This window comes from Semicossyphus pulcher, unplaced genomic scaffold, assembly GCF_022749685.1.
Source record: "Semicossyphus pulcher isolate SPU_LCO1_2020_fin unplaced genomic scaffold, fSemPul1.0.p SCAF_8, whole genome shotgun sequence".
Classification (NCBI taxonomy): domain Eukaryota; kingdom Metazoa; phylum Chordata; class Actinopteri; order Labriformes; family Labridae; genus Semicossyphus; species Semicossyphus pulcher.
This window is the reverse complement of record NW_027211759.1, coordinates 26,025,256-26,050,000: the sequence shown is the minus strand read 5'-3', so window position 1 is coordinate 26,050,000 and position 24,745 is coordinate 26,025,256. Positions and strand designations below refer to the sequence as shown.

General features: G+C 46.2%; 13 non-coding genes and 1 pseudogene across 13 annotated transcripts; all 14 read left to right on the top strand.

Moving 5' to 3' along the window:
* Window positions 1-4,550: 4,550 nt before the first annotated feature.
* On the top strand, window positions 4,551-4,734 carry LOC138613964 (U2 spliceosomal RNA). Its single transcript, XR_011310087.1, has one exon. It is a non-coding gene; the product is annotated as a U2 spliceosomal RNA (small nuclear RNA).
* A 309-nt stretch (window positions 4,735-5,043) lies between these two features.
* LOC138614011 (U5 spliceosomal RNA) lies at window positions 5,044-5,156 on the top strand. Its single transcript, XR_011310124.1, has one exon. It is a non-coding gene; the product is annotated as a U5 spliceosomal RNA (small nuclear RNA).
* A 219-nt stretch (window positions 5,157-5,375) lies between these two features.
* On the top strand, window positions 5,376-5,566 carry LOC138613892 (U2 spliceosomal RNA). The gene has a single exon (XR_011310018.1). It is a non-coding gene; the product is annotated as a U2 spliceosomal RNA (small nuclear RNA).
* Window positions 5,567-5,875: 309 nt separating this feature from the next.
* Window positions 5,876-5,988, top strand: LOC138614010 (U5 spliceosomal RNA). Its single transcript, XR_011310123.1, has one exon. It is a non-coding gene; the product is annotated as a U5 spliceosomal RNA (small nuclear RNA).
* Window positions 5,989-6,203: 215 nt separating this feature from the next.
* Window positions 6,204-6,394, top strand: LOC138613880 (U2 spliceosomal RNA). Its single transcript, XR_011310007.1, has one exon. It is a non-coding gene; the product is annotated as a U2 spliceosomal RNA (small nuclear RNA).
* A 309-nt stretch (window positions 6,395-6,703) lies between these two features.
* Window positions 6,704-6,816, top strand: LOC138614009 (U5 spliceosomal RNA). Its single transcript, XR_011310122.1, has one exon. It is a non-coding gene; the product is annotated as a U5 spliceosomal RNA (small nuclear RNA).
* A 211-nt stretch (window positions 6,817-7,027) lies between these two features.
* LOC138613950 (U2 spliceosomal RNA) lies at window positions 7,028-7,218 on the top strand. The gene has a single exon (XR_011310073.1). It is a non-coding gene; the product is annotated as a U2 spliceosomal RNA (small nuclear RNA).
* Window positions 7,219-7,527: 309 nt separating this feature from the next.
* On the top strand, window positions 7,528-7,640 carry LOC138614008 (U5 spliceosomal RNA). Its single transcript, XR_011310121.1, has one exon. It is a non-coding gene; the product is annotated as a U5 spliceosomal RNA (small nuclear RNA).
* A 219-nt stretch (window positions 7,641-7,859) lies between these two features.
* LOC138613975 (U2 spliceosomal RNA) lies at window positions 7,860-8,011 on the top strand (annotated as a pseudogene).
* A 10,771-nt stretch (window positions 8,012-18,782) lies between these two features.
* Window positions 18,783-18,969, top strand: LOC138613967 (U2 spliceosomal RNA). Its single transcript, XR_011310090.1, has one exon. It is a non-coding gene; the product is annotated as a U2 spliceosomal RNA (small nuclear RNA).
* A 309-nt stretch (window positions 18,970-19,278) lies between these two features.
* On the top strand, window positions 19,279-19,392 carry LOC138613627 (U5 spliceosomal RNA). The gene has a single exon (XR_011309763.1). It is a non-coding gene; the product is annotated as a U5 spliceosomal RNA (small nuclear RNA).
* Window positions 19,393-19,602: 210 nt separating this feature from the next.
* LOC138613869 (U2 spliceosomal RNA) lies at window positions 19,603-19,793 on the top strand. Its single transcript, XR_011309996.1, has one exon. It is a non-coding gene; the product is annotated as a U2 spliceosomal RNA (small nuclear RNA).
* Window positions 19,794-20,102: 309 nt separating this feature from the next.
* Window positions 20,103-20,215, top strand: LOC138614007 (U5 spliceosomal RNA). Its single transcript, XR_011310120.1, has one exon. It is a non-coding gene; the product is annotated as a U5 spliceosomal RNA (small nuclear RNA).
* Window positions 20,216-20,418: 203 nt separating this feature from the next.
* LOC138613988 (U2 spliceosomal RNA) lies at window positions 20,419-20,612 on the top strand. Its single transcript, XR_011310104.1, has one exon. It is a non-coding gene; the product is annotated as a U2 spliceosomal RNA (small nuclear RNA).
* Window positions 20,613-24,745: the final 4,133 nt, after the last annotated feature.

Here is a 24,745-nt window from a genome sequence, read left to right as displayed (position 1 = left end):
ACCCCCAGGGCTTCCAAGGCCTGAAACATCTGCCATCCATGATAGTCCTGGGAAATAACAGGGGCTACATTCACTATCAAGGTCAGCCCAAGCTCTGCCGCAAGTGTGGTGAGCAAGGGCACCTTGCGGAAGCGTGTAAGCAGACAATTTGTGGTAAATGCAGAGAAATTGGGCATACCTTCGAGGAATGTACCAATGGCAGAAAGTGCAACCTCTGTGGTGAAACAAATCACCTCTTCAGAGATTGCCCAAAGTCTTTTGCCAACAAATTGAAAGCAGCAAAAGTCACAGGGAAGGAGAAGGAAAATGGCGGACCGGTACAAATGTTTGAGGAGCGTTTGGAAGAGCCTAGGACTGAAAATTCAAATCTCCCTCCAAATCCTGTGATTGGAGGAGAAAGACCAGGTGAGGAGGGAGAGGGGGAGGGGCCTGCAACTGCCCCCCAAGCTGAGAGTGGCGAAGGAGAGGGTGCAGTGCAGGCAGAAGGCGGAGCTACCTCTGACTCAGACCCACCGAGTCAGAGTGATAGTGAAGATGCCCCCCTCCCACAGGCCCAGCAGGCTAAGAGGCCTTTATCTGAATTGTCCTCTGAGTCTCCTGTAGTCTCAGAGAAGAGGGGAAGAGCTGGGAACTCCTCAGACAGTTCACCTGTGGAGGAGCCCAGAGTCTTCCCCTCCAATTCACCAAATGAGGTCTCATTTCTTACCATAGCTCTGCAATCAACCCCTAAGGACTCCAAATTTAATAAAAGATTGCAAGAAAGGCCACCACCCAGAGTCCGAAAGGGAAATGAAGCTCGACCCAGTCACTCTTCACCCGTAAGAGTGAAAGAAGAGCCTCATTCACAAGACATTTAACTGCCTTTTAATTTTAGTCTTTTAAAATGTCTTACCTGTTGTTTTTAACCATACTTATGGCTATCACCTTCTCAACCATCAATGTGAGAAGTGTGAAGTCGAAAGTTAGAGCCCAAATGGTTTTATCCTTTCTTAACTCTTTTAAGTCTGATGTGTTTTTAATACAGGAGTGTGGCCTACCGTTTTTAAACAACTACAGAGATTGGAAGGAGCTATGGGCACAAACATCAATATGGAGCGGGTCAAACGAAAACAAAAACGATGGAGTGGCCATTTTAATCAAAAATCCTCTAGTCTTGGTGAAGGGCAGCACTGTGGTGAGAGATGGTAGGGCACTTTTAGCACATCTGACTTTTATGGGTAGAGATTTTAATGTTTTAAATATTTATGGCTTTAACGACAAGAATGACAGGTATGACCTTTTAGAAGACTTGCAGTCCCACATGCTAGGTAGGGAACCTTTAGTTGTAGGAGGGGATTTTAATTGTGTTTTAAGCAGAAATGATAGGAAGGGAGCAGGAGAGGGTTTTAAAGTGGACAAAACATCGGTTTTATTAGAGGGCATACGCAGGGATTTTAAACTACTGGACTGTTTTAAAGTCATGCATCCCAGAGAGGAGGGCTTCACCTGGTTCAGTGGTGACGGTACCAAAGCCTCTCGCATAGATTACGTTTTATCACGAGATTGCCCACCTATCGATGCTAGATTAACTCCTGTTTTCTTTTCCGATCACGCCATGCTCTCGTGCACCCTCTCACTCTCTTCTGGTGTGACATCAGGAAAGGGTCTGTGGAAACTCAACTGCTCCCTTTTAGAGGATAGGGAGTTAGTTAGGCAGTATAGGGAGCAGTACCAAGAGTGGCAGACCCTTCAAGACTTATACGATACACGTGCACACTGGTGGGAAATGGCGAAGGGAAGGACCCAGACTTTCTTTAGGCAGGCAGGGAAGAGAAAGAAAGATAGGGAAAACAGACGCATGTTGGGACTGCAAAAGCGACTACAACGGTATTTTAAACTAAACCAACAAGGAATGGATTTTAATGAAGAAATTAAACAAGTAAAACAAGAGATGTCGGTTTTAGCAGAAATCAACAGCAAAGGTGTCATTTTAAGGAGCAAAGAACGGGAACTAGAAGAAGGAGAAAAGTGCACAAGATATTTTTTTAAGAAAATAATAAGTAAGGATAAAACTATAGTTAAACTAAAAAGAGAAAATGAACGCACTGCTGAAACAACAAAAGAAATAAATGAAACTGTGCAAAACTTTTACGAACAACTGTACAAAGAAAAAAACATAAAAAATGACACAATGAAAGAAGTTTTAAAATTCATCGAACGCAAGATAGACGACAGTGTGCTTTTATCCCAAGATTTTACGCTTTTAGAAATAAACAACTGTATTAAGGGTTTTAAGAAAGGGAAGTCTCCTGGAGAGGATGGGCTTCCCTTGGAATTTTACCTGACCTTCTGGGATATTTTAGCACCTGACCTACTTGCTGTTTTTATGGATTTTGAAAAACTTGACCGACTTCCTGACAGTTTTAGATTAGGGATAGTGACTCTACTTTTTAAAGACAAAGACAAGACGGACTTAAAAAACTGGAGACCTATCACTCTTTTAAACATTGACTGTAAACTTTTTAGTAAGCTTTTAGCATCGCGCATGTCTGTGTTTTTAGAAGGGCTGATTCACCCGGATCAAGCCTGTGCCATCCCGGGGAGGAAGATCACGGACAGCCTCGTACTGATCCGAGACACCATCTGTTTTGCGAGAGACAGAAACATCCGGCTAGTAGTCTTGAATTTAGATTTTGAAAAAGCCTTTGATCGGGTCTCGCACCAGTACCTCTTCAAGGTGCTGCCAAAAATGGGGTTCCCTGAAAGGTTTATAGCTTGGGTGGGATTGCTGTACCGGGACATTACCAGCAAATTTGTGGTTAATGGGCATCTGACAAAAGCAGTGGAAATAAACTGCGGTGTCCGTCAGGGTTGTCCGTTATCTGCCCTCCTCTATGTTATCTGCATCGAACCGTTGGCACAGATTTTGAGAAGGGACCAACGAATCAGAGGGGTGGGAGTACCGGGGAGCGGGGGACTTACCACTAAATGTGTTTTTTATATGGACGACATAAACATTTTATGCACTGACCTTTTATCCGTCAACAGGACGCTGGACTTGACTGACTGGTTTGGACGGGCCTCTGGATCGAGACTAAACAGACACAAAACCCAAGCCCAATTTTATGGACCATGGACAGCGACTGAGACATCTGGACTCCCCCTGACTGTGACCCAGACCGACCAAAAAATACTTGGGGTCAAATTTGACAGACAGGGAGGAGGGGAAACCAATTGGCAGGACAAGATAGGGAAAGTTAAACAAAGACTGGGGTACTGGACTTCACGAAGACTGACCATAGAAGGAAAGGTTTTAATCATTAAAGCAGTGATTTTACCTTTGCTTTTATTGATCAGTTCTGTTTTTATCCCTTCTAAAAAAGTGATTTTAGACCTGGAACGAGCCATCTTTTATTTTCTGTGGGGGTCCAAGTGGGAGCGCTTGAGGAGGGACATCATGAAGAAGCCAAAAGAGAAAGGAGGAAAAGGAGTGCCCGACCTTCACCTGGTTCTAGGAAGCCGATTCACCACCCTGGCATTGAGCGCGGCCACAACCCCATCCAGAAACCCACTAACCACGGCAATGACACGGTTCTGGATGGGGTCATACCTCAGAAAACTAAAGATTTTAACACCAGATCTTAAAGTTCCTGTGTCTTTTAACTTACCAACTGCCTACTCTTTTATCCCTAAGTTTTTAAGACACTTTAACCTTGAACAGGAGGAGTTGCATGTTTTAACTAACCACCGCTCTCTTATCTCTGTTGTGCAGGAGCGAGAGCCAGTGAGTCCAGTGCGCGGGCTTGCATTCGGCGAGCCCTCCACAGTTTGATGCAGCAGAAAGCAAAGGACTTTGCGCAACAATGGCTCACTCTAGCCGCCATCAAAGACGCCACATGGACCTCCAGGAACTTGCTGGTAAGGAAGCACAAGCAGATCCCCCCCGTGGCTGTGATCCAGATGGCAGCAGCGACGGTCAGAACGGCCGGAGCTGCAGGCGGCAGGCCTAGGACACAGCCACAAAGAAGAATCGCCTCTGTGCCCATTCGGATGAAGGAGCCGGAGCCACACGGGAAAAGTTCAAAGCAGCGGCGGCCTGACCCTCCGGGAGAGGCAGGTGGGAAGGAGCAGCAGGGTGAGGGTCTCCTCTGAGCACCAGGACAGGAACCGAGAGATCATTCTGTTTGGGAGAACAGAATGAGTTTGTATTGGTAGGGGCTCACTGCGCTCCTGCACAACAGAGGACATTAAGCATTTTAACCAATGCACTCCCTTTTAAATGATTTTTAAAAGACACTTGAAGAAGTAAAAACTTTTATCATATGCCTTTAAATTTTAAACTGTCTGTAATACTATAAAACAAATAAGTGACGAACGAATGGTTTTAAAAAGTGCACATATTTATTGATCAATGGATTTTATGTATGATGTAACTTCTTTTAACCATTTCGGTGTTGTCTTTTAAAAATCATTTGTTTTAATTCAAGCCAAGTGGGTACATAAGGCAGTGTTGTATTTTAAAGGTCAAAAATGTGTGTTTTTACGAAAAACAATGTCTGAAATAAGTGTCAATAAATTTTTTCGAAAGAAAAAAAAAAAAAATCTGTTCTTATCAGTTTAATATCTGATATGTCCTCTATATGGGGACGAAATATTAAACGGATTTTTGACACCGGGAGCTGAAAGAGGGGCTTGCTCCGTTCACTCCACGCATCGACCCGGTATTGCAGTGCCACCGGGAACGGTGCAACCTTCTCCTGCCTTGTGCAAAAACAACTCCTCAGTGCAGTGCAGCGCAGTGATTTTGTGCCCCGCAGATCCCCTTTGTTTCTTCCTGGAATGTCACAGAGGGCCTGCAAGACCCTGATACATGTTTCGTAGCCCGCATCTGACAGCCAGGCCTTCATTTCTCTGAATTTTCCGTCGGATAAAGCCTGTGGCAAATGTGGGCAGGGCTGGGGTGGAAGCGGCCCAGTCCGCGACGAGCCAAGTGGTGAGACTCACCGTGAGTGTAGTGGCTGGGGCGACGCCTGTGCTGGGCTGCTCCCGAGGAGAAGCCTGTACCTACTCGGGTTTCTCTTCAAAACGCACAAGTCTTTCGCCTTTTACTAAAGACTTCCGTGGAGAGGAACACTATTGAGTTAAAGCTATTTTTGGCAGGCTTAGCCGTTTGGCCGAGCCTCTGTCTTTTGTGGAAAGCAAGCAAGCAAGCAAGCAAGCAAGCAAGCAACAAAAACTATCCTAGGCATTCGAGGGTCAGGGCCCGGAGCCAAGGTCGGGCGTGGCCGGAATTGCTGGGCAGCAGCCGTCGTTCGTTACGGCCGATAAGAATTTCCGCACCACGACGAGGGAGGGCCGTTCCAGGAGGTGGGCTCGAGCGGCAAACAGTCTGCGGCATCGCTTCTCGGCCTTTTGGCTAAGATCAAGTGTAGTATCTGTTCTTATCAGTTTAATATCTGATATGTCCTCTATACGGGGACGAAATATTAAACGGATTTTTGACACCGGGAGCTGAAAGAGGGGCTTGCTCCGTTCACTCCACGCATCGACCCGGTATTGCAGTGCCACCGGGAACGGTGCAACCTTCTCCTGCCTTGTGCAAAAACAACTCCTCAGTGCAGTGCAGCGCAGTGATTTTGTGCCCCGCAGATCCCCTTTGTTTCTTCCTGGAATGTCACAGAGGGCCTGCAAGACCCTGATACATGTTTCGTAGCCCGCATCTGACAGCCAGGCCTTCATTTCTCTGAATTTTCCGTCGGATAAAGCCTGTGGCAAATGTGGGCAGGGCTGGGGTGGAAGCGGCCCAGTCCGCGACGAGCCAAGTGGTGAGACTCACCGTGAGTGTAGTGGCTGGGGCGACGCCTGTGCTGGGCTGCTCCCGAGGAGAAGCCTGTACCTACTCGGGTTTCTCTTCAAAACGCACAAGTCTTTCGCCTTTTACTAAAGACTTCCGTGGAGAGGAACACTATTGAGTTAAAGCTATTTTTGGCAGGCTTAGCCGTTTGGCCGAGCCTCTGTCTTTTGTGGAAAGCAAGCAAGCAAGCAAGCAAGCAAGCAACAAAAACTATCCTAGGCATTCGAGGGTCAGGGCCCGGAGCCAAGGTCGGGCGTGGCCGGAATTGCTGGGCAGCAGCCGTCGTTCGTTACGGCCGATAAGAATTTCCGCACCACGACGAGGGAGGGCCGTTCCAGGAGGTGGGCTCGAGCGGCAAACAGTCTGCGGCATCGCTTCTCGGCCTTTTGGCTAAGATCAAGTGTAGTATCTGTTCTTATCAGTTTAATATCTGATATGTCCTCTATACGGGGACGAAATATTAAACGGATTTTTGACACCGGGAGCTGAAAGAGGGGCTTGCTCCGTTCACTCCACGCATCGACCCGGTATTGCAGTGCCACCGGGAACGGTGCAACCTTCTCCTGCCTTGTGCAAAAACAACTCCTCAGTGCAGTGCAGCGCAGTGATTTTGTGCCCCGCAGATCCCCTTTGTTTCTTCCTGGAATGTCACAGAGGGCCTGCAAGACCCTGATACATGTTTCGTAGCCCGCATCTGACAGCCAGGCCTTCATTTCTCTGAATTTTCCGTCGGATAAAGCCTGTGGCAAATGTGGGCAGGGCTGGGGTGGAAGCGGCCCAGTCCGCGACGAGCCAAGTGGTGAGACTCACCGTGAGTGTAGTGGCTGGGGCGACGCCTGTGCTGGGCTGCTCCCGAGGAGAAGCCTGTACCTACTCGGGTTTCTCTTCAAAACGCACAAGTCTTTCGCCTTTTACTAAAGACTTCCGTGGAGAGGAACACTATTGAGTTAAAGCTATTTTTGGCAGGCTTAGCCGTTTGGCCGAGCCTCTGTCTTTTGTGGAAAGCAAGCAAGCAAGCAAGCAAGCAACAAAAACTATCCTAGGCATTCGAGGGTCAGGGCCCGGAGCCAAGGTTGGGCGTGGCCGGAATTGCTGGGCAGCAACCGCCGTTCGTTACGGCCGATAAGAATTTCCGCACCACGACGAGGGAGGGCCGTTCCAGGAGGTGGGCTCGAGCGGCAAACAGTCTGCGGCATCGCTTCTCGGCCTTTTGGCTAAGATCAAGTGTATTATCTGTTCTTATCAGTTTAATATCTGATATGTCTTCTATACGGGGACGAAATATTAAACGGATTTTTGACACCGGGAGCTGAAAGAGGGGCTTGCTCCGTTCACTCCACGCATCGACCCGGTATTGCAGTGCCACCGGGAACGGTGCAACCTTCTCCTGCCTTGTGCAAAAACAACTCCTCAGTGCAGTGCAGCGCAGTGATTTTGTGCCCCGCAGATCCCCTTTGTTTCTTCCTGGAATGTCACAGAGGGCCTGCAAGACCCTGATACATGTTTCGTAGCCCGCATCTGACAGCCAGGCCTTCATTTCTCTGAATTTTCCGTCGGATAAAGCCTGTGGCAAATGTGGGCAGGGCTGGGGTGGAAGCGGCCCAGTCCGCGACGAGCCAAGTGGTGAGACTCACCGTGAGTGTAGTGGCTGGGGCGACGCCTGTGCTGGGCTGCTCCCGAGGAGAAGCCTGTACCTACTCGGGTTTCTCTTCAAAACGCACAAGTCTTTCGCCTTTTACTAAAGACTTCCGTGGAGAGGAACACTATTGAGTTAAAGCTATTTTTGGCAGGCTTAGCCGTTTGGCCGAGCCTCTGTCTTTTGTGGAAAGCAAGCAAGCAAGCAAGCAAGCAAGCAAGCAACAAAAACTATCCTAGGCATTCGAGGGTCAGGGCCCGGAGCCAAGGTCGGGCGTGGCCGGAATTGCTGGGCAGCAGCCGTCGTTCGTTACGGCCGATAAGAATTTCCGCACCACGACGAGGGAGGGCCGTTCCAGGAGGTGGGCTCGAGCGGCAAACAGTCTGCGGCATCGCTTCTCGGCCTTTTGGCTAAGATCAAGTGTAGTATCTGTTCTTATCAGATACTTACCTGGCAGGGGAGATACCATGATCAAGAAGGATTTCAAAACCTGGCCAGAGTGCTACAAGTGCTATCATCGCTAACTGTTGAGCTTACCCACCAAACTGTCAGACCATGGCTACTGGACAGAATCCATTCTCCCGTAGGAATGCAGTTCGTTTTGATCTCCTGGAAGACTTGCAAATGGACCGCCTGCAGTTCAGTCGACAGATCCTGCAGAAAGAGCTTGGTTTTTCTACCAACCAGCTGGATTACATCTTTGCCTATCCAGGAAAGAAAATCTTCGAGGTCATCTTCACGACTGAGCAACATTTTGATAGCTGCCTGGAAAGATTTGACAGGAAAAAGAGGTCAGTTGCTGGTTTCAACAAGATTACCCTAACCCCACTTGCAGAGAGAGACTTGAAGACCGTCCATGTTATGATTTTTTCTGAAAAAGTACGAAATCAAGATGTTTGGACATGGATGGCGAGATATTGTACTGTGATTAATGGCATGGAAGTCATGGACATTGATGGGATCAAGACGGGCACCAGGCGGTTTCAAGTTCGTCTGAACAGAGTTGATGGGGCTCTTCAACATCTCCCGAGCTCAATCCAGCTGGGGGCGTTCCGAGGTTCTGTGTTTTACCAAGGTCAGCCAAAAGAATGCAGAAAATGTGGAAGCCTTGACCACCTTGCTGCCACTTGCACCCAAGACACCTGCAAGAGCTGTAAAGCCACAGACCACACAACCGCACAATGTAAAACACCGATGAAATGTAACCTCTGTTCTTCTACAAACCATCGTTTCAAAGATTGTCCTCAAGCCTACGCCAATCGAGTGAAGTTCAGCACTGCCAGGATCTGTGTGATCTCTGCTGAAGAACCTAACTCCAACCAGTTTTCAATCCTGGGCCCCAATCATGAGCCTGAACCACCGAGTGCTGACCTCCAACAGTCAGTGGATGCCCTCTTGCCAAACCAGGGGGGGGAGCCCTCTGAACCAGAGACAAATACTGACTGGAGTGCTGAGCTCATTGCTGAAGACCCAGAGGAGTCCAAAGAATATGAGATAGCCTCAACCCGGAACCAAGCAGCCTCTCTCCAAGATCTCAAACCAGACCTGAGCATAGGGCAGAAGACAGGGCCAGTGACACTCCAGGAGGCAGGAGACATCTTGGAGGCCTTGATGTCTAACCTCCCCTCTCCGGTGCCAGTCTCTGGGCAACCAGCACAAAGAAAAAAGCCCTTGGAACCTGCAGAGCCGCTGCCTTTCTCACTCCCTCTCCTTGACAGCCCTCCAGATCCAGACACACACTCCCTACAGTCGAGAAAACGCTACCTGGAGTCATCAAAATCAGGTGAATCTTCCTCTCCCCCCACGCCAGACATTTCTTTAAAGAGCTGGCCTGATTCCTTCCCCTCATCCACGCCTTTTCTAGAGTCAAATGATGTTGCTGCCTTCTCCTCTGCCACGTCAATAAAAGACATAACTCAAAGTAAAGAAAAGGTTGTGAAAAAGAAAGTGAAAAAAACGAAGTAGATGCCCATAGCAGCCATTCTATTGTCCCAAAGAACACTCCCTCCCCCACGTCATGGCCCCTCTCTCTGTGGCATCCCTCAACACAAGAGGCCTAAATGATTCTGTGAAATGTCTTTCAGCTTTCACTTTTCTACATAATGAAGGTAATGACATTTTCTTTCTCCAAGAATGTAACCTATCCTTCAGAGACAATTATAAGGCCTTTCAGGATAGATGGAGCCACGGCCCTTCTGTATGGTCTGGTGATAACAAAAACCGGTCATCTGGGGTTGCAGTCTTATTTAAGGGACAGGGCTTTAACATCCAGAGGGTGCAGCGCGTAATAGATGGTAGGCTGCTTTGTATTGATATTGAATGGAATCATGTTAACATGAGAATAATTAATGTGTATTGTCCTGCTGAACTCCAAGATCGCTTGGAGACTCTGAAGGCGATGCAGCCACTCCTTTTATGTGGCAGAGAGGTCATCTTGGGTGGTGATTTCAATTGTCTTGTGGATAAAAAAGACAGGTTAACCACCTCCACAGTTAGACTGGATTCCAGCTCTGAGGTCCTGAAAAACCTCATGCGAGACTTTCAACTAACAGACACCTTTCGCATCATGAACCCTAGCTTACCAGGGTACACGTGGTCAAATGGCACAACCCACTCAAGGCTAGATTTCCTATTCACATCAAAGGGGTTATTGGTTTCTAATGCATCAGTCAAACCTGTGTTTTTTTCTGATCATGCCAAAATTGATTGTTCTCTTGTACTTCAACAAAAGGTTAAAAAAGGTGTAGGTGCTTGGAAACTGAATGTGTGTTTACTTCAAGACCAAAAAGTGGTTGGAAAATTTAGGGATAAATTAAAACAGTGGTCCTCACTTCAGTTTGCCTTTAATTCTGTAGGGGAGTGGTGGGAAGAGGTGAAAGCGAGAGCAAGGAGTTTTTTCATACAAGAGGGTAAGAGAGCAGCTAAAAAAAAGCGCTTTACTCTTTTAAAACAGCAGGCAAAATTACAGCGCCTATACACAATGTCCCATGTAGGGTTTGATGTCGCAGAAAGCATAGTGGAGCTCAAAAGGGAAATGTTACGTCTCTCTACTGAGGCCAGTAAGGGACTCTTAATGCGCAGCAGGGTGCAACACATGGAAGAAAATGAGAAATGTACAAGGTATTTCTTTAAAAAACTAGCACGGCCAAGAAATATGATAGAATCCCTTAAACATCCAGATGGAAAGGTACTTTCAGATACCCAAGAGATACTTGACAGTGTATGCGCCTTTTATACAGACCTGTACAGGGGTGAGGATTTGGACAGAACAGCCTTGGAAAGCCTCCTTTCCAAAGTAAATAAAACAGTGGGTCACTCTGAGAAAAATCTGGAAAAAGCACTATCTATCAATGAATTGACAAAAGCCATTTGTAGTATGCAAAACAACAAGGCCCCAGGGGCGGATGGCTTGCCAAAAGAATTTTACACCACCTTTTGGGAAGAATTGAAGTACTCTTTGTTAGACATGTTCAATGAGAGTCTCTCCCTGGAGAAACTACCACTATCCCTGAGGGAAGGTACCATCTCCCTCCTCTTTAAAAAGGGGGATAAGAAAGAGCTTAAGAACTGGCGTCCCCTTACATTGCTGGGGGTGGATCGAAAGATCCTGGCCAAAGCCCTCTTCTTCCGATTACAGGAGGTGGCAGAGGAAGTGGTGGGGGGTGATCAAACTTGTGCTATACCAAGGCGGTCTATGAGTGACAGTTTGGCGTTGGTGAGGGACTCATACCTCTATGCAAAAGACCGCAGCTTGCCACTGTGTATCTGTGGACTTGACTTAGAAAAAGCCTTTGATAGGATAAATCATGTCTATTTAAAAGAGATTCTGATCAGTTTTGGTTTTGGGCAGAAAATTAGAGCCTGGATTGATCTGCTTTATACTGATTGTGTGAGCAAAGTGGGAGTAAATGGGCACACCACGGATACATTTAAGGTCCAATCAGGAGTCAGACAGGGATGCCCCTTATCTGTTATCCTGTTCATCCTCGCAATGGAACCTTTGGCCTGTGCAATAAGGCAAGACCATTCAATTCACAGCCTGCTTGTCCCTGGTAGCAGAGGAAAAGAAGCAAAACTGTCCTTGTACATGGATGATCTGACAGTCCTATGTACAGATAACCAATCTGTTTTTAAAGCCCTTCAGTGTTGTGACCAGTTCTCCCTTGCATCAGGGGCAAAGCTGAACAGAGCCAAGAGTGAAATCCTCTATCTCAACTGGCAAGAGCAAAAAGCAGACTGGGGACTGAAGGAAAAAAAGGAAAGAATAAGAATACTGGGAATAGAGATTGGGGAAAAGATGGAGATTGTGAATTGGGAATCAAGATTCCCAATGATTAAGGGCAAACTTTTGCAGTGGGAGGACAGAGAGCTCTCCTTTACTGGGAAAGTTCTGGTGATAAAAGCAGAAGTCCTTGCCTCCCTGACCTTTTTAACAGCCACTTTCCCAGTGCCTCGGTCTTTCTTAGTAGCCCTGAGAAGAACCATTTTCCAGTTTTTATGGGGTTCCCAGCAAGAAAACGTTAAGAGGGAAATTATGTACAGGCCTTTAGATAAAGGTGGAAAGGCAGTCCCTGAACTGGGCACTAAATTTGATGCCCTTTTTTTGACGCCTATTTTAAATGCAGTTTTAACAGAGAATAACACCAGTCTCTGGAGTCACTTTGCCAAATTTTGGGTGGGTCGAAACATCTTAAGATCAATGGGCAAAAGACCTCCTCTAAAAACCCCAAATGCGGAAACAAGGCCCCCTCTGTATGAGAAGGTCATAATGCTTGTCAAGTCAGCCAGCTTGGGAACAGTATCTGTTGGCCATTTTAACCGGAGTACTATTGAGAAGAGTCTATCACCCGAGTTCACAAGACTAGTCCCAGTAGAAACCTTGATAGAAAGAGATTGCATCCAAGTTTGGAAAAATGTAAATAGCCCATTTCTTTTTAATGCGCACAAAGATTTGGCCTGGAAAATGGTCCATGACTGTCTTCCAACCAGAGCCTTTCTAAAGAAAAGGCGTTCTTCCCGCAACGCTGAATGTCCAAGAGCCAGTTGCGGAGATGATGAAAATATAGCACATCTGTTTTGGACATGTTTCTTTTCCAAAAGGGTATGGAACCTCGTTAAACCTTGGCTAAGCAGTCTTTATAGAAACCCCACAAAAGAAGACATATTGTACGGTGCCTTAGACTGCAATGATCATGACAAATGGAAAAGATGGTGGATTGTCATTAATTGTGTAAAAGAAGGAATCTGGAAATGCAGAAATGTATTTGTATACAAGAAATACGCTATACCACCAGAATCTGTACTAAATGTAAGCCTCACAATGGTTCGGGACTATATAATTGTAGAAAAAGGAAAATATAAATGTGAAGAATTGAAAAAATTGTGGAATCTTGGAAATTGTTTAATAACTAGAAAACTAATGGATGTACTTTAAATGAAATAACGTGATGTACGAAAACTGTTTTTGTTTAATGTTCCTTTCAATGTTTCCTTTTTCTTGAATTAAGCACTTTGAAAGCTCATTCATGTATCTGTACTAAAATGTGACGGAATGCATCTATAAATAATGTATGTCTGTCATAATTTGCCTGAAATCAATAAAAGCTTCAAAAAAGAAAAAAATCTGTTCTTATCAGATCCTCCACTGTTCTACCTCTTGGTGAGACAGCGATCGCCTCCGCTGGCTAGTGGGAGCTCTTGCCTGCTTGTGGCATTGCTTCTGCTAGTGCACGGGAGGATATTATATTTTTTTCCTTTTGAAATCCAGAACAACTGCTTCGTAGTTGCTCGTAGGTTTCACACAGGAATATATTGTTCCAGAAGTGCAGGTTACCACCGTTTTTGGCGGTGATAACTGCCTGACCAGAACAACCAAGGTAAGTACTGCTTTTACTTGCTTTTACTTGCTTTTCCAGCTTTTACTTGGTTTTACTCCCTTTTTCTCTCTTTTACTTGCCTTTTACCCTTTTTACTTATTTTAGTTATTTATTCATCGTGTTTTAGGTTTTAAGTGTTTTAGTGCGTGGTGCCTCCACCATGTCGGCTCCCCATGCCGGCATGCGGAGGCACCACAGCGTTCGGTTTGTTCTTAAGGAAAAAGATGGAGAGCCTTTAAAAATGTCTAGACTTGACTTCTCCCGGAAATTAATTCAGAAAGTGTTGAATTTTTCCCCAGACGACTTGAATTGTATCGTCACTTTACCACTGAATAAGGGTTTTGATGTGAGCTTCCGCTCTGCCCCATTGCTGCTTGAATTTTGGAACCGCTTTGAAAATGTAAAACCCCAGTTTTCTGCATTTAATGTTGAGAAACTGACTGACAATGCCTCTAAAACAGTCATTGTCAGAATGTTCAATGAAACAGTTAGTGCAGAAGACATTTGTATATGGCTGGGCAGATATTGCACTGTTAAAGGCCAGGCTATGAAGGTGAGAGATGAGGATGGCATCTGGAATTGTGCCTGGAGGGTCCCTGTCCAGCAATGGCAGGACCCCCAGGGCTTCCAAGGCCTGAAACATCTGCCATCCATGATAGTCCTGGGAAATAACAGGGGCTACATTCACTATCAAGGTCAGCCCAAGCTCTGCCGCAAGTGTGGTGAGCAAGGGCACCTTGCGGAAGCGTGTAAGCAGACAATTTGTGGTAAATGCAGAGAAATTGGGCATACCTTCGAGGAATGTACCAATGGCAGAAAGTGCAACCTCTGTGGTGAAACAAATCACCTCTTCAGAGATTGCCCAAAGTCTTTTGCCAACAAATTGAAAGCAGCAAAAGTCACAGGGAAGGAGAAGGAAAATGGCGGACCGGTACAAATGTTTGAGGAGCGTTTGGAAGAGCCTAGGACTGAAAATTCAAATCTCCCTCCAAATCCTGTGATTGGAGGAGAAAGACCAGGTGAGGAGGGAGAGGGGGAGGGGCCTGCAACTGCCCCCCAAGCTGAGAGTGGCGAAGGAGAGGGTGCAGTGCAGGCAGAAGGCGGAGCTACCTCTGACTCAGACCCACCGAGTCAGAGTGATAGTGAAGATGCCCCCCTCCCACAGGCCCAGCAGGCTAAGAGGCCTTTATCTGAATTGTCCTCTGAGTCTCCTGTAGTCTCAGAGAAGAGGGGAAGCGCTGGGAACTCCTCAGACAGTTCACCTGTGGAGGAGCCCAGAGTCTTCCCCTCCAATTCACCAAATGAGGTCTCATTTCTTACCATAGCTCTGCAATCAACCCCTAAGGACTCCAAATTTAATAAAAGATTGCAAGAAAGGCCACCACCCAGAGTCCGAAAGGGAAATGAAGCTCGACCCAGTCACTCTTCACCCGTAAGAGTGAAAGAAGAGCCTCATTCACAAGACATTTAACTGCCTTTTAATTTTAGTCTTTTAAAATGTCTTACCTGTTGTTTTTAACCATACTTATGGCTATCACCTTCTCAACCATCAATGTGAGAAGTGTGAAGTCGAAAGTTAGAGCCCAAATGGTTTTATCCTTTCTTAACTCTTTTAAGTCTGATGTGTTTTTAATACAGGAGTGTGGCCTACCGTTTTTAAACAACTACAGAGATTGGAAGGAGCTATGGCCACAAACATCAATATGGAGCGGGTCAAACGAAAACAAAAACGATGGAGTGGCCATTTTAATCAAAAATCCTCTAGTCTTGGTGAAGGGCAGCACTGTGGTGAGAGATGGTAGGGCACTTTTAGCACATCTGACTTTTATGGGTAGAGATTTTAATGTTTTAAATATTTATGGCTTTAACGACAAGAATGACAGGTATGACCTTTTAGAAGACTTGCAGTCCCACATGCTAGGTAGGGAACCTTTAGTTGTAGGAGGGGATTTTAATTGTGTTTTAAGCAGAAATGATAGGAAGGGAGCAGGAGAGGGTTTTAAAGTGGACAAAACATCGGTTTTATTAGAGGGCATACGCAGGGATTTTAAACTACTGGACTGTTTTAAAGTCATGCATCCCAGAGAGGAGGGCTTCACCTGGTTCAGTGGTGACGGTACCAAAGCCTCTCGCATAGATTACGTTTTATCACGAGATTGCCCACCTACCGATGCTAGATTAACTCCTGTTTTCTTTTCCGATCACGCCATGCTCTCGTGCACCCTCTCACTCTCTTCTGGTGTGACATCAGGAAAGGGTCTGTGGAAACTCAACTGCTCCCTTTTAGAGGATAGGGAGTTAGTTAGGCAGTATAGGGAGCAGTACCAAGAGTGGCAGACCCTTCAAGACTTATACGATACACGTGCACACTGGTGGGAAATGGCGAAGGGAAGGACCCAGACTTTCTTTAGGCAGGCAGGGAAGAGAAAGAAAGATAGGGAAAACAGACGCATGTTGGGACTGCAAAAGCGACTACAACGGTATTTTAAACTAAACCAACAAGGAATGGATTTTAATGAAGAAATTAAACAAGTAAAACAAGAGATGTCGGTTTTAGCAGAAATCAACAGCAAAGGTGTCATTTTAAGGAGCAAAGAACGGGAACTAGAAGAAGGAGAAAAGTGCACAAGATATTTTTTTAAGAAAATAATAAGTAAGGATAAAACTATAGTTAAACTAAAAAGAGAAAATGAACGCACTGCTGAAACAACAAAAGAAATAAATGAAACTGTGCAAAACTTTTACGAACAACTGTACAAAGAAAAAAACATAAAAAATGACACAATGAAAGAAGTTTTAAAATTCATCGAACGCAAGATAGACGACAGTGTGCTTTTATCCCAAGATTTTACGCTTTTAGAAATAAACAACTGTATTAAGGGTTTTAAGAAAGGGAAGTCTCCTGGAGAGGATGGGCTTCCCTTGGAATTTTACCTGACCTTCTGGGATATTTTAGCACCTGACCTACTTGCTGTTTTTATGGATTTTGAAAAACTTGACCGACTTCCTGACAGTTTTAGATTAGGGATAGTGACTCTACTTTTTAAAGACAAAGACAAGACGGACTTAAAAAACTGGAGACCTATCACTCTTTTAAACATTGACTGTAAACTTTTTAGTAAGCTTTTAGCATCGCGCATGTCTGTGTTTTTAGAAGGGCTGATTCACCCGGATCAAGCCTGTGCCATCCCGGGGAGGAAGATCACAGACAGCCTCGTACTGATCCGAGACACCATCTGTTTTGCGAGAGACAGAAACATCCGGCTAGTAGTCTTGAATTTAGATTTTGAAAAAGCCTTTGATCGGGTCTCGCACCAGTACCTCTTCAAGGTGCTGCCAAAAATGGGGTTCCCTGAAAGGTTTATAGTTTGGGTGGGATTGCTGTACCGGGACATCACCAGCAAATTTGTGGTTAATGGGCATCTGACAAAAGCAGTGGAAATAAACTGCAGTGTCCGTCAGGGTTGTCCGTTATCTGCCCTCCTCTATGTTATCTGCATCGAACCGTTGGCACAGATTTTGAGAAGGGACCAACGAATCAGAGGGGTGGGAGTACCGGGGAGCGGGGGACTTACCACTAAATGTGTTTTTTATATGGACGACATAAACATTTTATGCACTGACCTTTTATCCGTCAACAGGACGCTGGACTTGACTGACTGGTTTGGACGGGCCTCTGGATCGAGACTAAACAGACACAAAACCCAAGCCCAATTTTATGGACCATGGACAGCGACTGAGACATCTGGACTCCCCCTGACTGTGACCCAGACCGACCAAAAAATACTTGGGGTCAAATTTGACAGACAGGGAGGAGGGGAAACCAATTGGCAGGACAAGATAGGGAAAGTTAAACAAAGACTGGGGTACTGGACTTCACGAAGACTGACCATGGAAGGAAAGGTTTTAATCATTAAAGCAGTGATTTTACCTTTGCTTTTATTGATCAGTTCTGTTTTTATCCCTTCTAAAAAAGTGATTTTAGACCTGGAACGAGCCATCTTTTATTTTCTGTGGGGGTCCAAGTGGGAGCGCTTGAGGAGGGACATCATGAAGAAGCCAAAAGAGAAAGGAGGAAAAGGAGTGCCCGACCTTCACCTGGTTCTAGGAAGCCGATTCACCACCCTGGCATTGAGCGCGGCCACAACCCCATCCAGAAACCCACTAACCACGGCAATGACACGGTTCTGGATGGGGTCATACCTCAGAAAACTAAGGATTTTAACACCAGATCTTAAAGTTCCTGTGTCTTTTAACTTACCAACTGCCTACTCTTTTATCCCTAAGTTTTTAAGACACTTTAACCTTGAACAGGAGGAGTTGCATGTTTTAACTAACCACCGTTCTCTTATCTCTGTTGTGCAGGAGCGAGAGCCAGTGAGTCCAGTGCGCGGGCTTGCATTCGGCGAGCCCTCCACAGTTTGGCGCAACGTGAACCATCCTGTTCTCCCAAACAGACTCCGGGACCTGTCATGGATGGTGGCCCATGAGATCCTCCCAGTCAGGTCCGTAATGCACTCCCGGGGCATGGCGACGTCCTCAACCTGCCCCCGACCTGGTTGTGGCGCGCCTGAGTCGGTGAGGCACCTGCTCTGGGAGTGCAGCGCTGCCGTAGAACAGTGGGCAACAGCCGGCTCCTTGCAATTCCCGTGCTTACCAGCAAGGGAGGTCCTCACACCACAACTCGTCTTGTACGGAGTGAGCCAGATGCAGCAGAAAGCAAAGGACTTTGCGCAACAATGGCTCACTCTAGCCGCCATCAAAGACGCCACATGGACCTCCAGGAACTTGCTGGTAAGGAAGCACAAGCAGATCCCCCCCGTGGCTGTGATCCAGATGGCAGCAGCGACGGTCAGAACGGCCGGAGCTGCAGGCGGCAGGCCTAGGACACAGCCACAAAGAAGAATCGCCTCTGTGCCCATTCGGATGAAGGAGCCGGAGCCACACGGGAAAAGTTCAAAGCAGCGGCGGCCTGACCCTCCGGGAGAGGCAGGTGGGAAGGAGCAGCAGGGTGAGGGTCTCCTCTGAGCACCAGGACAGGAACCGAGAGATCATTCTGTTTGGGAGAACAGAATGAGTTTGTATTGGTAGGGGCTCACTGCGCTCCTGCACAACAGAGGACATTAAGCATTTTAACCAATGCACTCCCTTTTAAATGATTTTTAAAAGACACTTGAAGAAGTAAAAACTTTTATCATATGCCTTTAAATTTTAAACTGTCTGTAATACTATAAAACAAATAAGTGACGAACGAATGGTTTTAAAAAGTGCACATATTTATTGATCAATGGATTTTATGTATGATGTAACTTCTTTTAACCATTTCGGTGTTGTCTTTTAAAAATCATTTGTTTTAATTCAAGCCAAGTGGGTACAAAAGGCAGTGTTGTATTTTAAAGGTCAAAAATGTGTGTTTTTACGAAAAACAATGTCTGAAATAAGTGTCAATAAATTTTTTCGAAAGAAAAAAATCTGTTCTTATCAGTTTAATATCTGATATGTCCTCTATACGGGGACGAAATATTAAACGGATTTTTGACACCGGGAGCTGAAAGAGGGGCTTGCTCCGTTCACTCCAGGCATCGACCCGGTATTGCAGTGCCACCGGGAACGGTGCAACCTTCTCCTGCCTTGTGCAAAAACAACTCCTCAGTGCAGTGCAGCGCAGTGATTTTGTGCCCCGCAGATCCCCTTTGTTTCTTCCTGGAATGTCACAGAGGGCCTGCAAGACCCTGATACATGTTTCGTAGCCCGCATCTGACAGCCAGGCCTTCATTTCTCTGAATTTTCCGTCGGATAAAGCCTGTGGCAAATGTGGGCAGGGCTGGGGTGGAAGCGGCCCAGTCCGCGACAAGCCAAGTGGTGAGACTCACCGTGAGTGTAGTGGCTGGGGCGACGCCTGTGCTGGGCTGCTCCCGAGGAGAAGCCTGTACCTACTCGGGTTTCTCTTCAAAACGCACAAGTCTTTCGCCTTTTACTAAAGACTTCCGTGGAGAGGAACACTATTGAGTTAAAGCTATTTTTGGCACGCTTAGCCGTTTGGCCGAGCCTCTGTCTTTTGTGGAAAGCAAGCAAGCAAGCAAGCAAGCAACAAAAACTATCCTAGGCATTCGAGGGTCAGGGCCCGGAGCCAAGGTCGGGCGTGGCCGGAATTGCTGGGCAGCAGCCGTCGTTCGTTACGGCCGATAAGAATTTCCGCACCACGACGAGGGAGGGCCGTTCCAGGAGGTGGGCTCGAGCGGCAAACAGTCTGCGGCATCGCTTCTCGGCCTTTTGGCTAAGATCAAGTGTAGTATCTGTTCTTATCAGTTTAATATCTGATATGTCCTCTATACGGGGACGAAATATTAAACGGATTTTTGACACCGGGAGCTGAAAGAGGGGCTTGCTCCGTTCACTCCACGCATCGACCCGGTATTGCAGTGCCACCGGGAACGGTGCAACCTTCTCCTGCCTTGTGCAAAAACAACTCCTCAGTGCAGTGCAGCGCAGTGATTTTGTGCCCCGCAGATCCCCTTTGTTTCTTCCTGGAATGTCACAGAGGGCCTGCAAGACCCTGATACATGTTTCGTAGCCCGCATCTGACAGCCAGGCCTTCATTTCTCTGAATTTTCCGTCGGATAAAGCCTGTGGCAAATGTGGGCAGGGCTGGGGTGGAAGCGGCCCAGTCCGCGACGAGCCAAGTTGTGAGACTCACCGTGAGTGTAGTGGCTGGGGCGACGCCTGTGCTGGGCTGCTCCCGAGGAAAAGCCTGTACCTACTCGGGTTTCTCTTCAAAACGCACAAGTCTTTCGCCTTTTACTAAAGACTTCCGTGGAGAGGAACACTATTGAGTTAAAGCTATTTTTGGCAGGCTTAGCCGTTTGGCCGAGCCTCTGTCTTTTGTGGAAAGCAAGCAAGCAAGCAACAAAAACTATCCTAGGCATTCGAGGGTCAGGGCCCGGAGCCAAGGTCGGGCGTGGCCGGAATTGCTGGGCAGCAGCCGTCGTTCGTTACGGCCGATAAGAATTTCCGCACCACGACGAGGGAGGGCCGTTCCAGGAGGTGGGCTCGAGCGGCAAACAGTCTGCGGCATCGCTTCTCGGCCTTTTGGCTAAGATCAAGTGTAGTATCTGTTCTTATCAGATCCTCCACTGTTCTACCTCTTGGTGAGACAGCGATCGCCTCCGCTGGCTAGTGGGAGCTCTTGCCTGCTTGTGGCATTCCTTCTGCTAGTGCACGGGAGGATATTATATTTTTTTCCTTTTGAAATCCAGAACAACTGCTTCGTAGTTGCTCGTAGGTTTCACACAGGAATATATTGTTCCAGAAGTGCAGGTTACCACCGTTTTTGGCGGTGATAACTGCCTGACCAGAACAACCAAGGTAAGTACTGCTTTTACTTGCTTTTACTTGCTTTTCCAGCTTTTACTTGGTTTTACTCCCTTTTTCTCTCTTTTACTTGCCTTTTACCCTTTTTACTTATTTTAGTTATTTATTCATCGTGTTTTAGGTTTTAAGTGTTTTAGTGCGTGGTGCCTCCACCATGTCGGCTCCCCATGCCGGCATGCGGAGGCACCACAGCGTTCGGTTTGTTTTTAAGGAAAAAGATGGAGAGCCTTTAAAAATGTCTAGACTTGACTTCTCCCGGAAATTAATTCAGAAAGTGTTGAATTTTTCCCCAGACGACTTGAATTGTATCGTCACTTTACCACTGAACAAGGGTTTTGATGTGAGCTTCTGCTCTGCCCCATTGCTGCTTGAATTTTGGAACCGCTTTGAAAATGTAAAACCCCAGTTTTCTGCATTTAATGTTGAGAAACTGACTGACAATGCCTCTAAAACAGTCATTGTCAGAATGTTCAATGAAACAGTTAGTGCAGAAGACATTTGTATATGGCTGGGCAGATATTGCACTGTTAAAGGCCAGGCTATGAAGGTGAGAGATGAGGATGGCATCTGGAATTGTGCCTGGAGGGTCCCTGTCCAGCAATGGCAGGACCCCCAGGGCTTCCAAGGCCTGAAACATCTGCCATCCATGATAGTCCTGGGAAATAACAGGGGCTACATTCACTATCAAGGTCAGCCCAAGCTCTGCCGCAAGTGTGGTGAGCAAGGGCACCTTGCGGAAGCGTGTAAGCAGACAATTTGTGGTAAATGCAGAGAAATTGGGCATACCTTCGAGGAATGTACCAATGGCAGAAAGTGCAACCTCTGTGGTGAAACAAATCACCTCTTCAGAGATTGCCCAAAGTCTTTTGCCAACAAATTGAAAGCAGCAAAAGTCACAGGGAAGGAGAAGGAAAATGGCGGACCGGTACAAATGTTTGAGGAGCGTTTGGAAGAGCCTAGGACTGAAAATTCAAATCTCCCTCCAAATCCTGTGATTGGAGGAGAAAGACCAGGTGAGGAGGGAGAGGGGGAGGGGCCTGCAACTGCCCCCCAAGCTGAGAGTGGCGAAGGAGAGGGTGCAGTGCAGGCAGAAGGCGGAGCTACCTCTGACTCAGACCCACCGAGTCAGAGTGATAGTGAAGATGCCCCCCTCCCACAGGCCCAGCAGGCTAAGAGGCCTTTATCTGAATTGTCCTCTGAGTCTCCTGTAGTCTCAGAGAAGAGGGGAAGAGCTGGGAACTCCTCAGACAGTTCACCTGTGGAGGAGCCCAGAGTCTTCCCCTCCAATTCACCAAATGAGGTCTCATTTCTTACCATAGCTCTGCAATCAACCCCTAAGGACTCCAAATTTAATAAAAGATTGCAAGAAAGGCCACCACCCAGAGTCCGAAAGGGAAATGAAGCTCGACCCAGTCACTCTTCACCCGTAAGAGTGAAAGAAGAGCCTCATTCACAAGACATTTAACTGCCTTTTAATTTTAGTCTTTTAAAATGTCTTACCTGTTGTTTTTAACCATACTTATGGCTATCACCTTCTCAACCATCAATGTGAGAAGTGTGAAGTCGAAAGTTAGAGCCCAAATGGTTTTATCCTTTCTTAACTCTTTTAAGTCTGATGTGTTTTTAATACAGGAGTGTGGCCTACCGTTTTTAAACAACTACAGAGATTGGAAGGAGCTATGGGCACAAACATCAATATGGAGCGGGTCAAACGAAAACAAAAACGATGGAGTGGCCATTTTAATCAAAAATCCTCTAGTCTTGGTGAAGGGCAGCACTGTGGTGAGAGATGGTAGGGCACTTTTAGCACATCTGACTTTTATGGGTAGAGATTTTAATGTTTTAAATATTTATGGCTTTAACGACAAGAATGACAGGTATGACCTTTTACAAGACTTGCAGTCCCACATGCTAGGTAGGGAACCTTTAGTTGTAGGAGGGGATTTTAATTGTGTTTTAAGCAGAAATGATAGGAAGGGAGCAGGAGAGGATTTTAAAGTAGACAAAACATCGGTTTTATTAGAGGGCATATGCAGGGATTTTAAAGTACTGGACTGTTTTAAAGTCATGCATCCCAGAGAGGAGGGCTTCACCTGGTTCAGTGGTGATGGTACCAAAGCCTCTCGCATAGATTACGTTTTATCACGAGATTGCCCACCTACCGATGCTAGATTAACTCCTGTTTTCTTTTCCGATCACGTCATGCTCTCGTGCACCCTCTCACTCTCTTCTGGTGTGACATCAGGAAAGGGTCTGTGGAAACTCAACTGCTCCCTTTTAGAGGATAGGGAGTTAGTTAGGCAGTATAGGGAGCAGTACCAAGAGTGGCAGACCCTTCAAGACTTATACGATACACGTGCACACTGGTGGGAAATGGCGAAGGGAAGGACCCAGACTTTCTTTAGGCAGGCAGGGAAGAGAAAGAAAGATAGGGAAAACAGACGCATGTTGGGACTGCAAAAGCGACTACAACGGTATTTTAAACTAAACCAACAAGGAATGGATTTTAATGAAGAAATTAAACAAGTAAAACAAGAGATGTCGGTTTTAGCAGAAATCAAGAGCAAAGGTGTCATTTTAAGGAGTAAAGAACGGGAACTAGAAGAAGGAGAAAAGTGCACAAGATATTTTTTTAAGAAAATAATGAGTAAGGATAAAACTATAGTTAAACTAAAAAGAGAAAACGAACGCACTGCTGAAACAACAAAAGAAATAAATGAAACTGTGCAAAACTTTTACGAACAACTGTACAAAGAAAAAAACATAAAAAATGACACAATGAAAGAAGTTTTAAAATTCATCGAACGCAAGATAGACGACAGTGTGCTTTTATCCCAAGATTTTACGCTTTTAGAAATAAACAACTGTATTAAGGGTTTTAAGAAAGGGAAGTCTCCTGGAGAGGATGGGCTTCCCTTGGAATTTTACCTGACCTTCTGGGATATTTTAGCACCTGACCTACTTGCTGTTTTTATGGATTTTGAAAAACTTGACCGACTTCCTGACAGTTTTAGATTAGGGATAGTGACTCTACTTTTTAAAGACAAAGACAAGACGGACTTAAAAAACTGGAGACCTATCACTCTTTTAAACATTGACTGTAAACTTTTTAGTAAGCTTTTAGCATCGCGCATGTCTGTGTTTTTAGAAGGGCTGATTCACCCGGATCAAGCCTGTGCCATCCCGGGGAGGAAGATCACAGACAGCCTCGTACTGATCCGAGACACCATCTGTTTTGCGAGAGACAGAAACATCCGGCTAGTAGTCTTGAATTTAGATTTTGAAAAAGCCTTTGATCGGGTCTCGCACCAGTACCTCTTCAAGGTGCTGCCAAAAATGGGGTTCCCTGAAAGGTTTATAGCTTGGGTGGGATTGCTGTACCGGGACATTACCAGCAAATTTGTGGTTAATGGGCATCTGACAAAAGCAGTGGAAATAAACTGCGGTGTCCGTCAGGGTTGTCCGTTATCTGCCCTCCTCTATGTTATCTGCATCGAACCGTTGGCACAGATCTTGAGAAGGGACCAACGAATCAGAGGGGTGGGAGTACCGGGGAGCGGGGGACTTACCACTAAATGTGTTTTTTATATGGACGACATAAACATTTTATGCACTGACCTTTTATCCGTCAACAGGACGCTGGACTTGACTGACTGGTTTGGACGGGCCTCTGGATCGAGACTAAACAGACACAAAACCCAAGCCCAATTTTATGGACCATGGACAGCGACTGAGACATCTGGACTCCCCCTGACTGTGACCCAGACCGACCAAAAAATACTTGGGGTCAAATTTGACAGAGAGGGAGGAGGGGAAACCAATTGGCAGGACAAGATAGGGAAAGTTAAACAAAGACTGGGGTACTGGACTTCACGAAGACTGACCATAGAAGGAAAGGTTTTAATCATTAAAGCAGTGATTTTACCTTTGCTTTTATTGATCAGTTCTGTTTTTATCCCTTCTAAAAAAGTGATTTTAGACCTGGAACGAGCCATCTTTTATTTTCTGTGGGGGTCCAAGTGGGAGCGC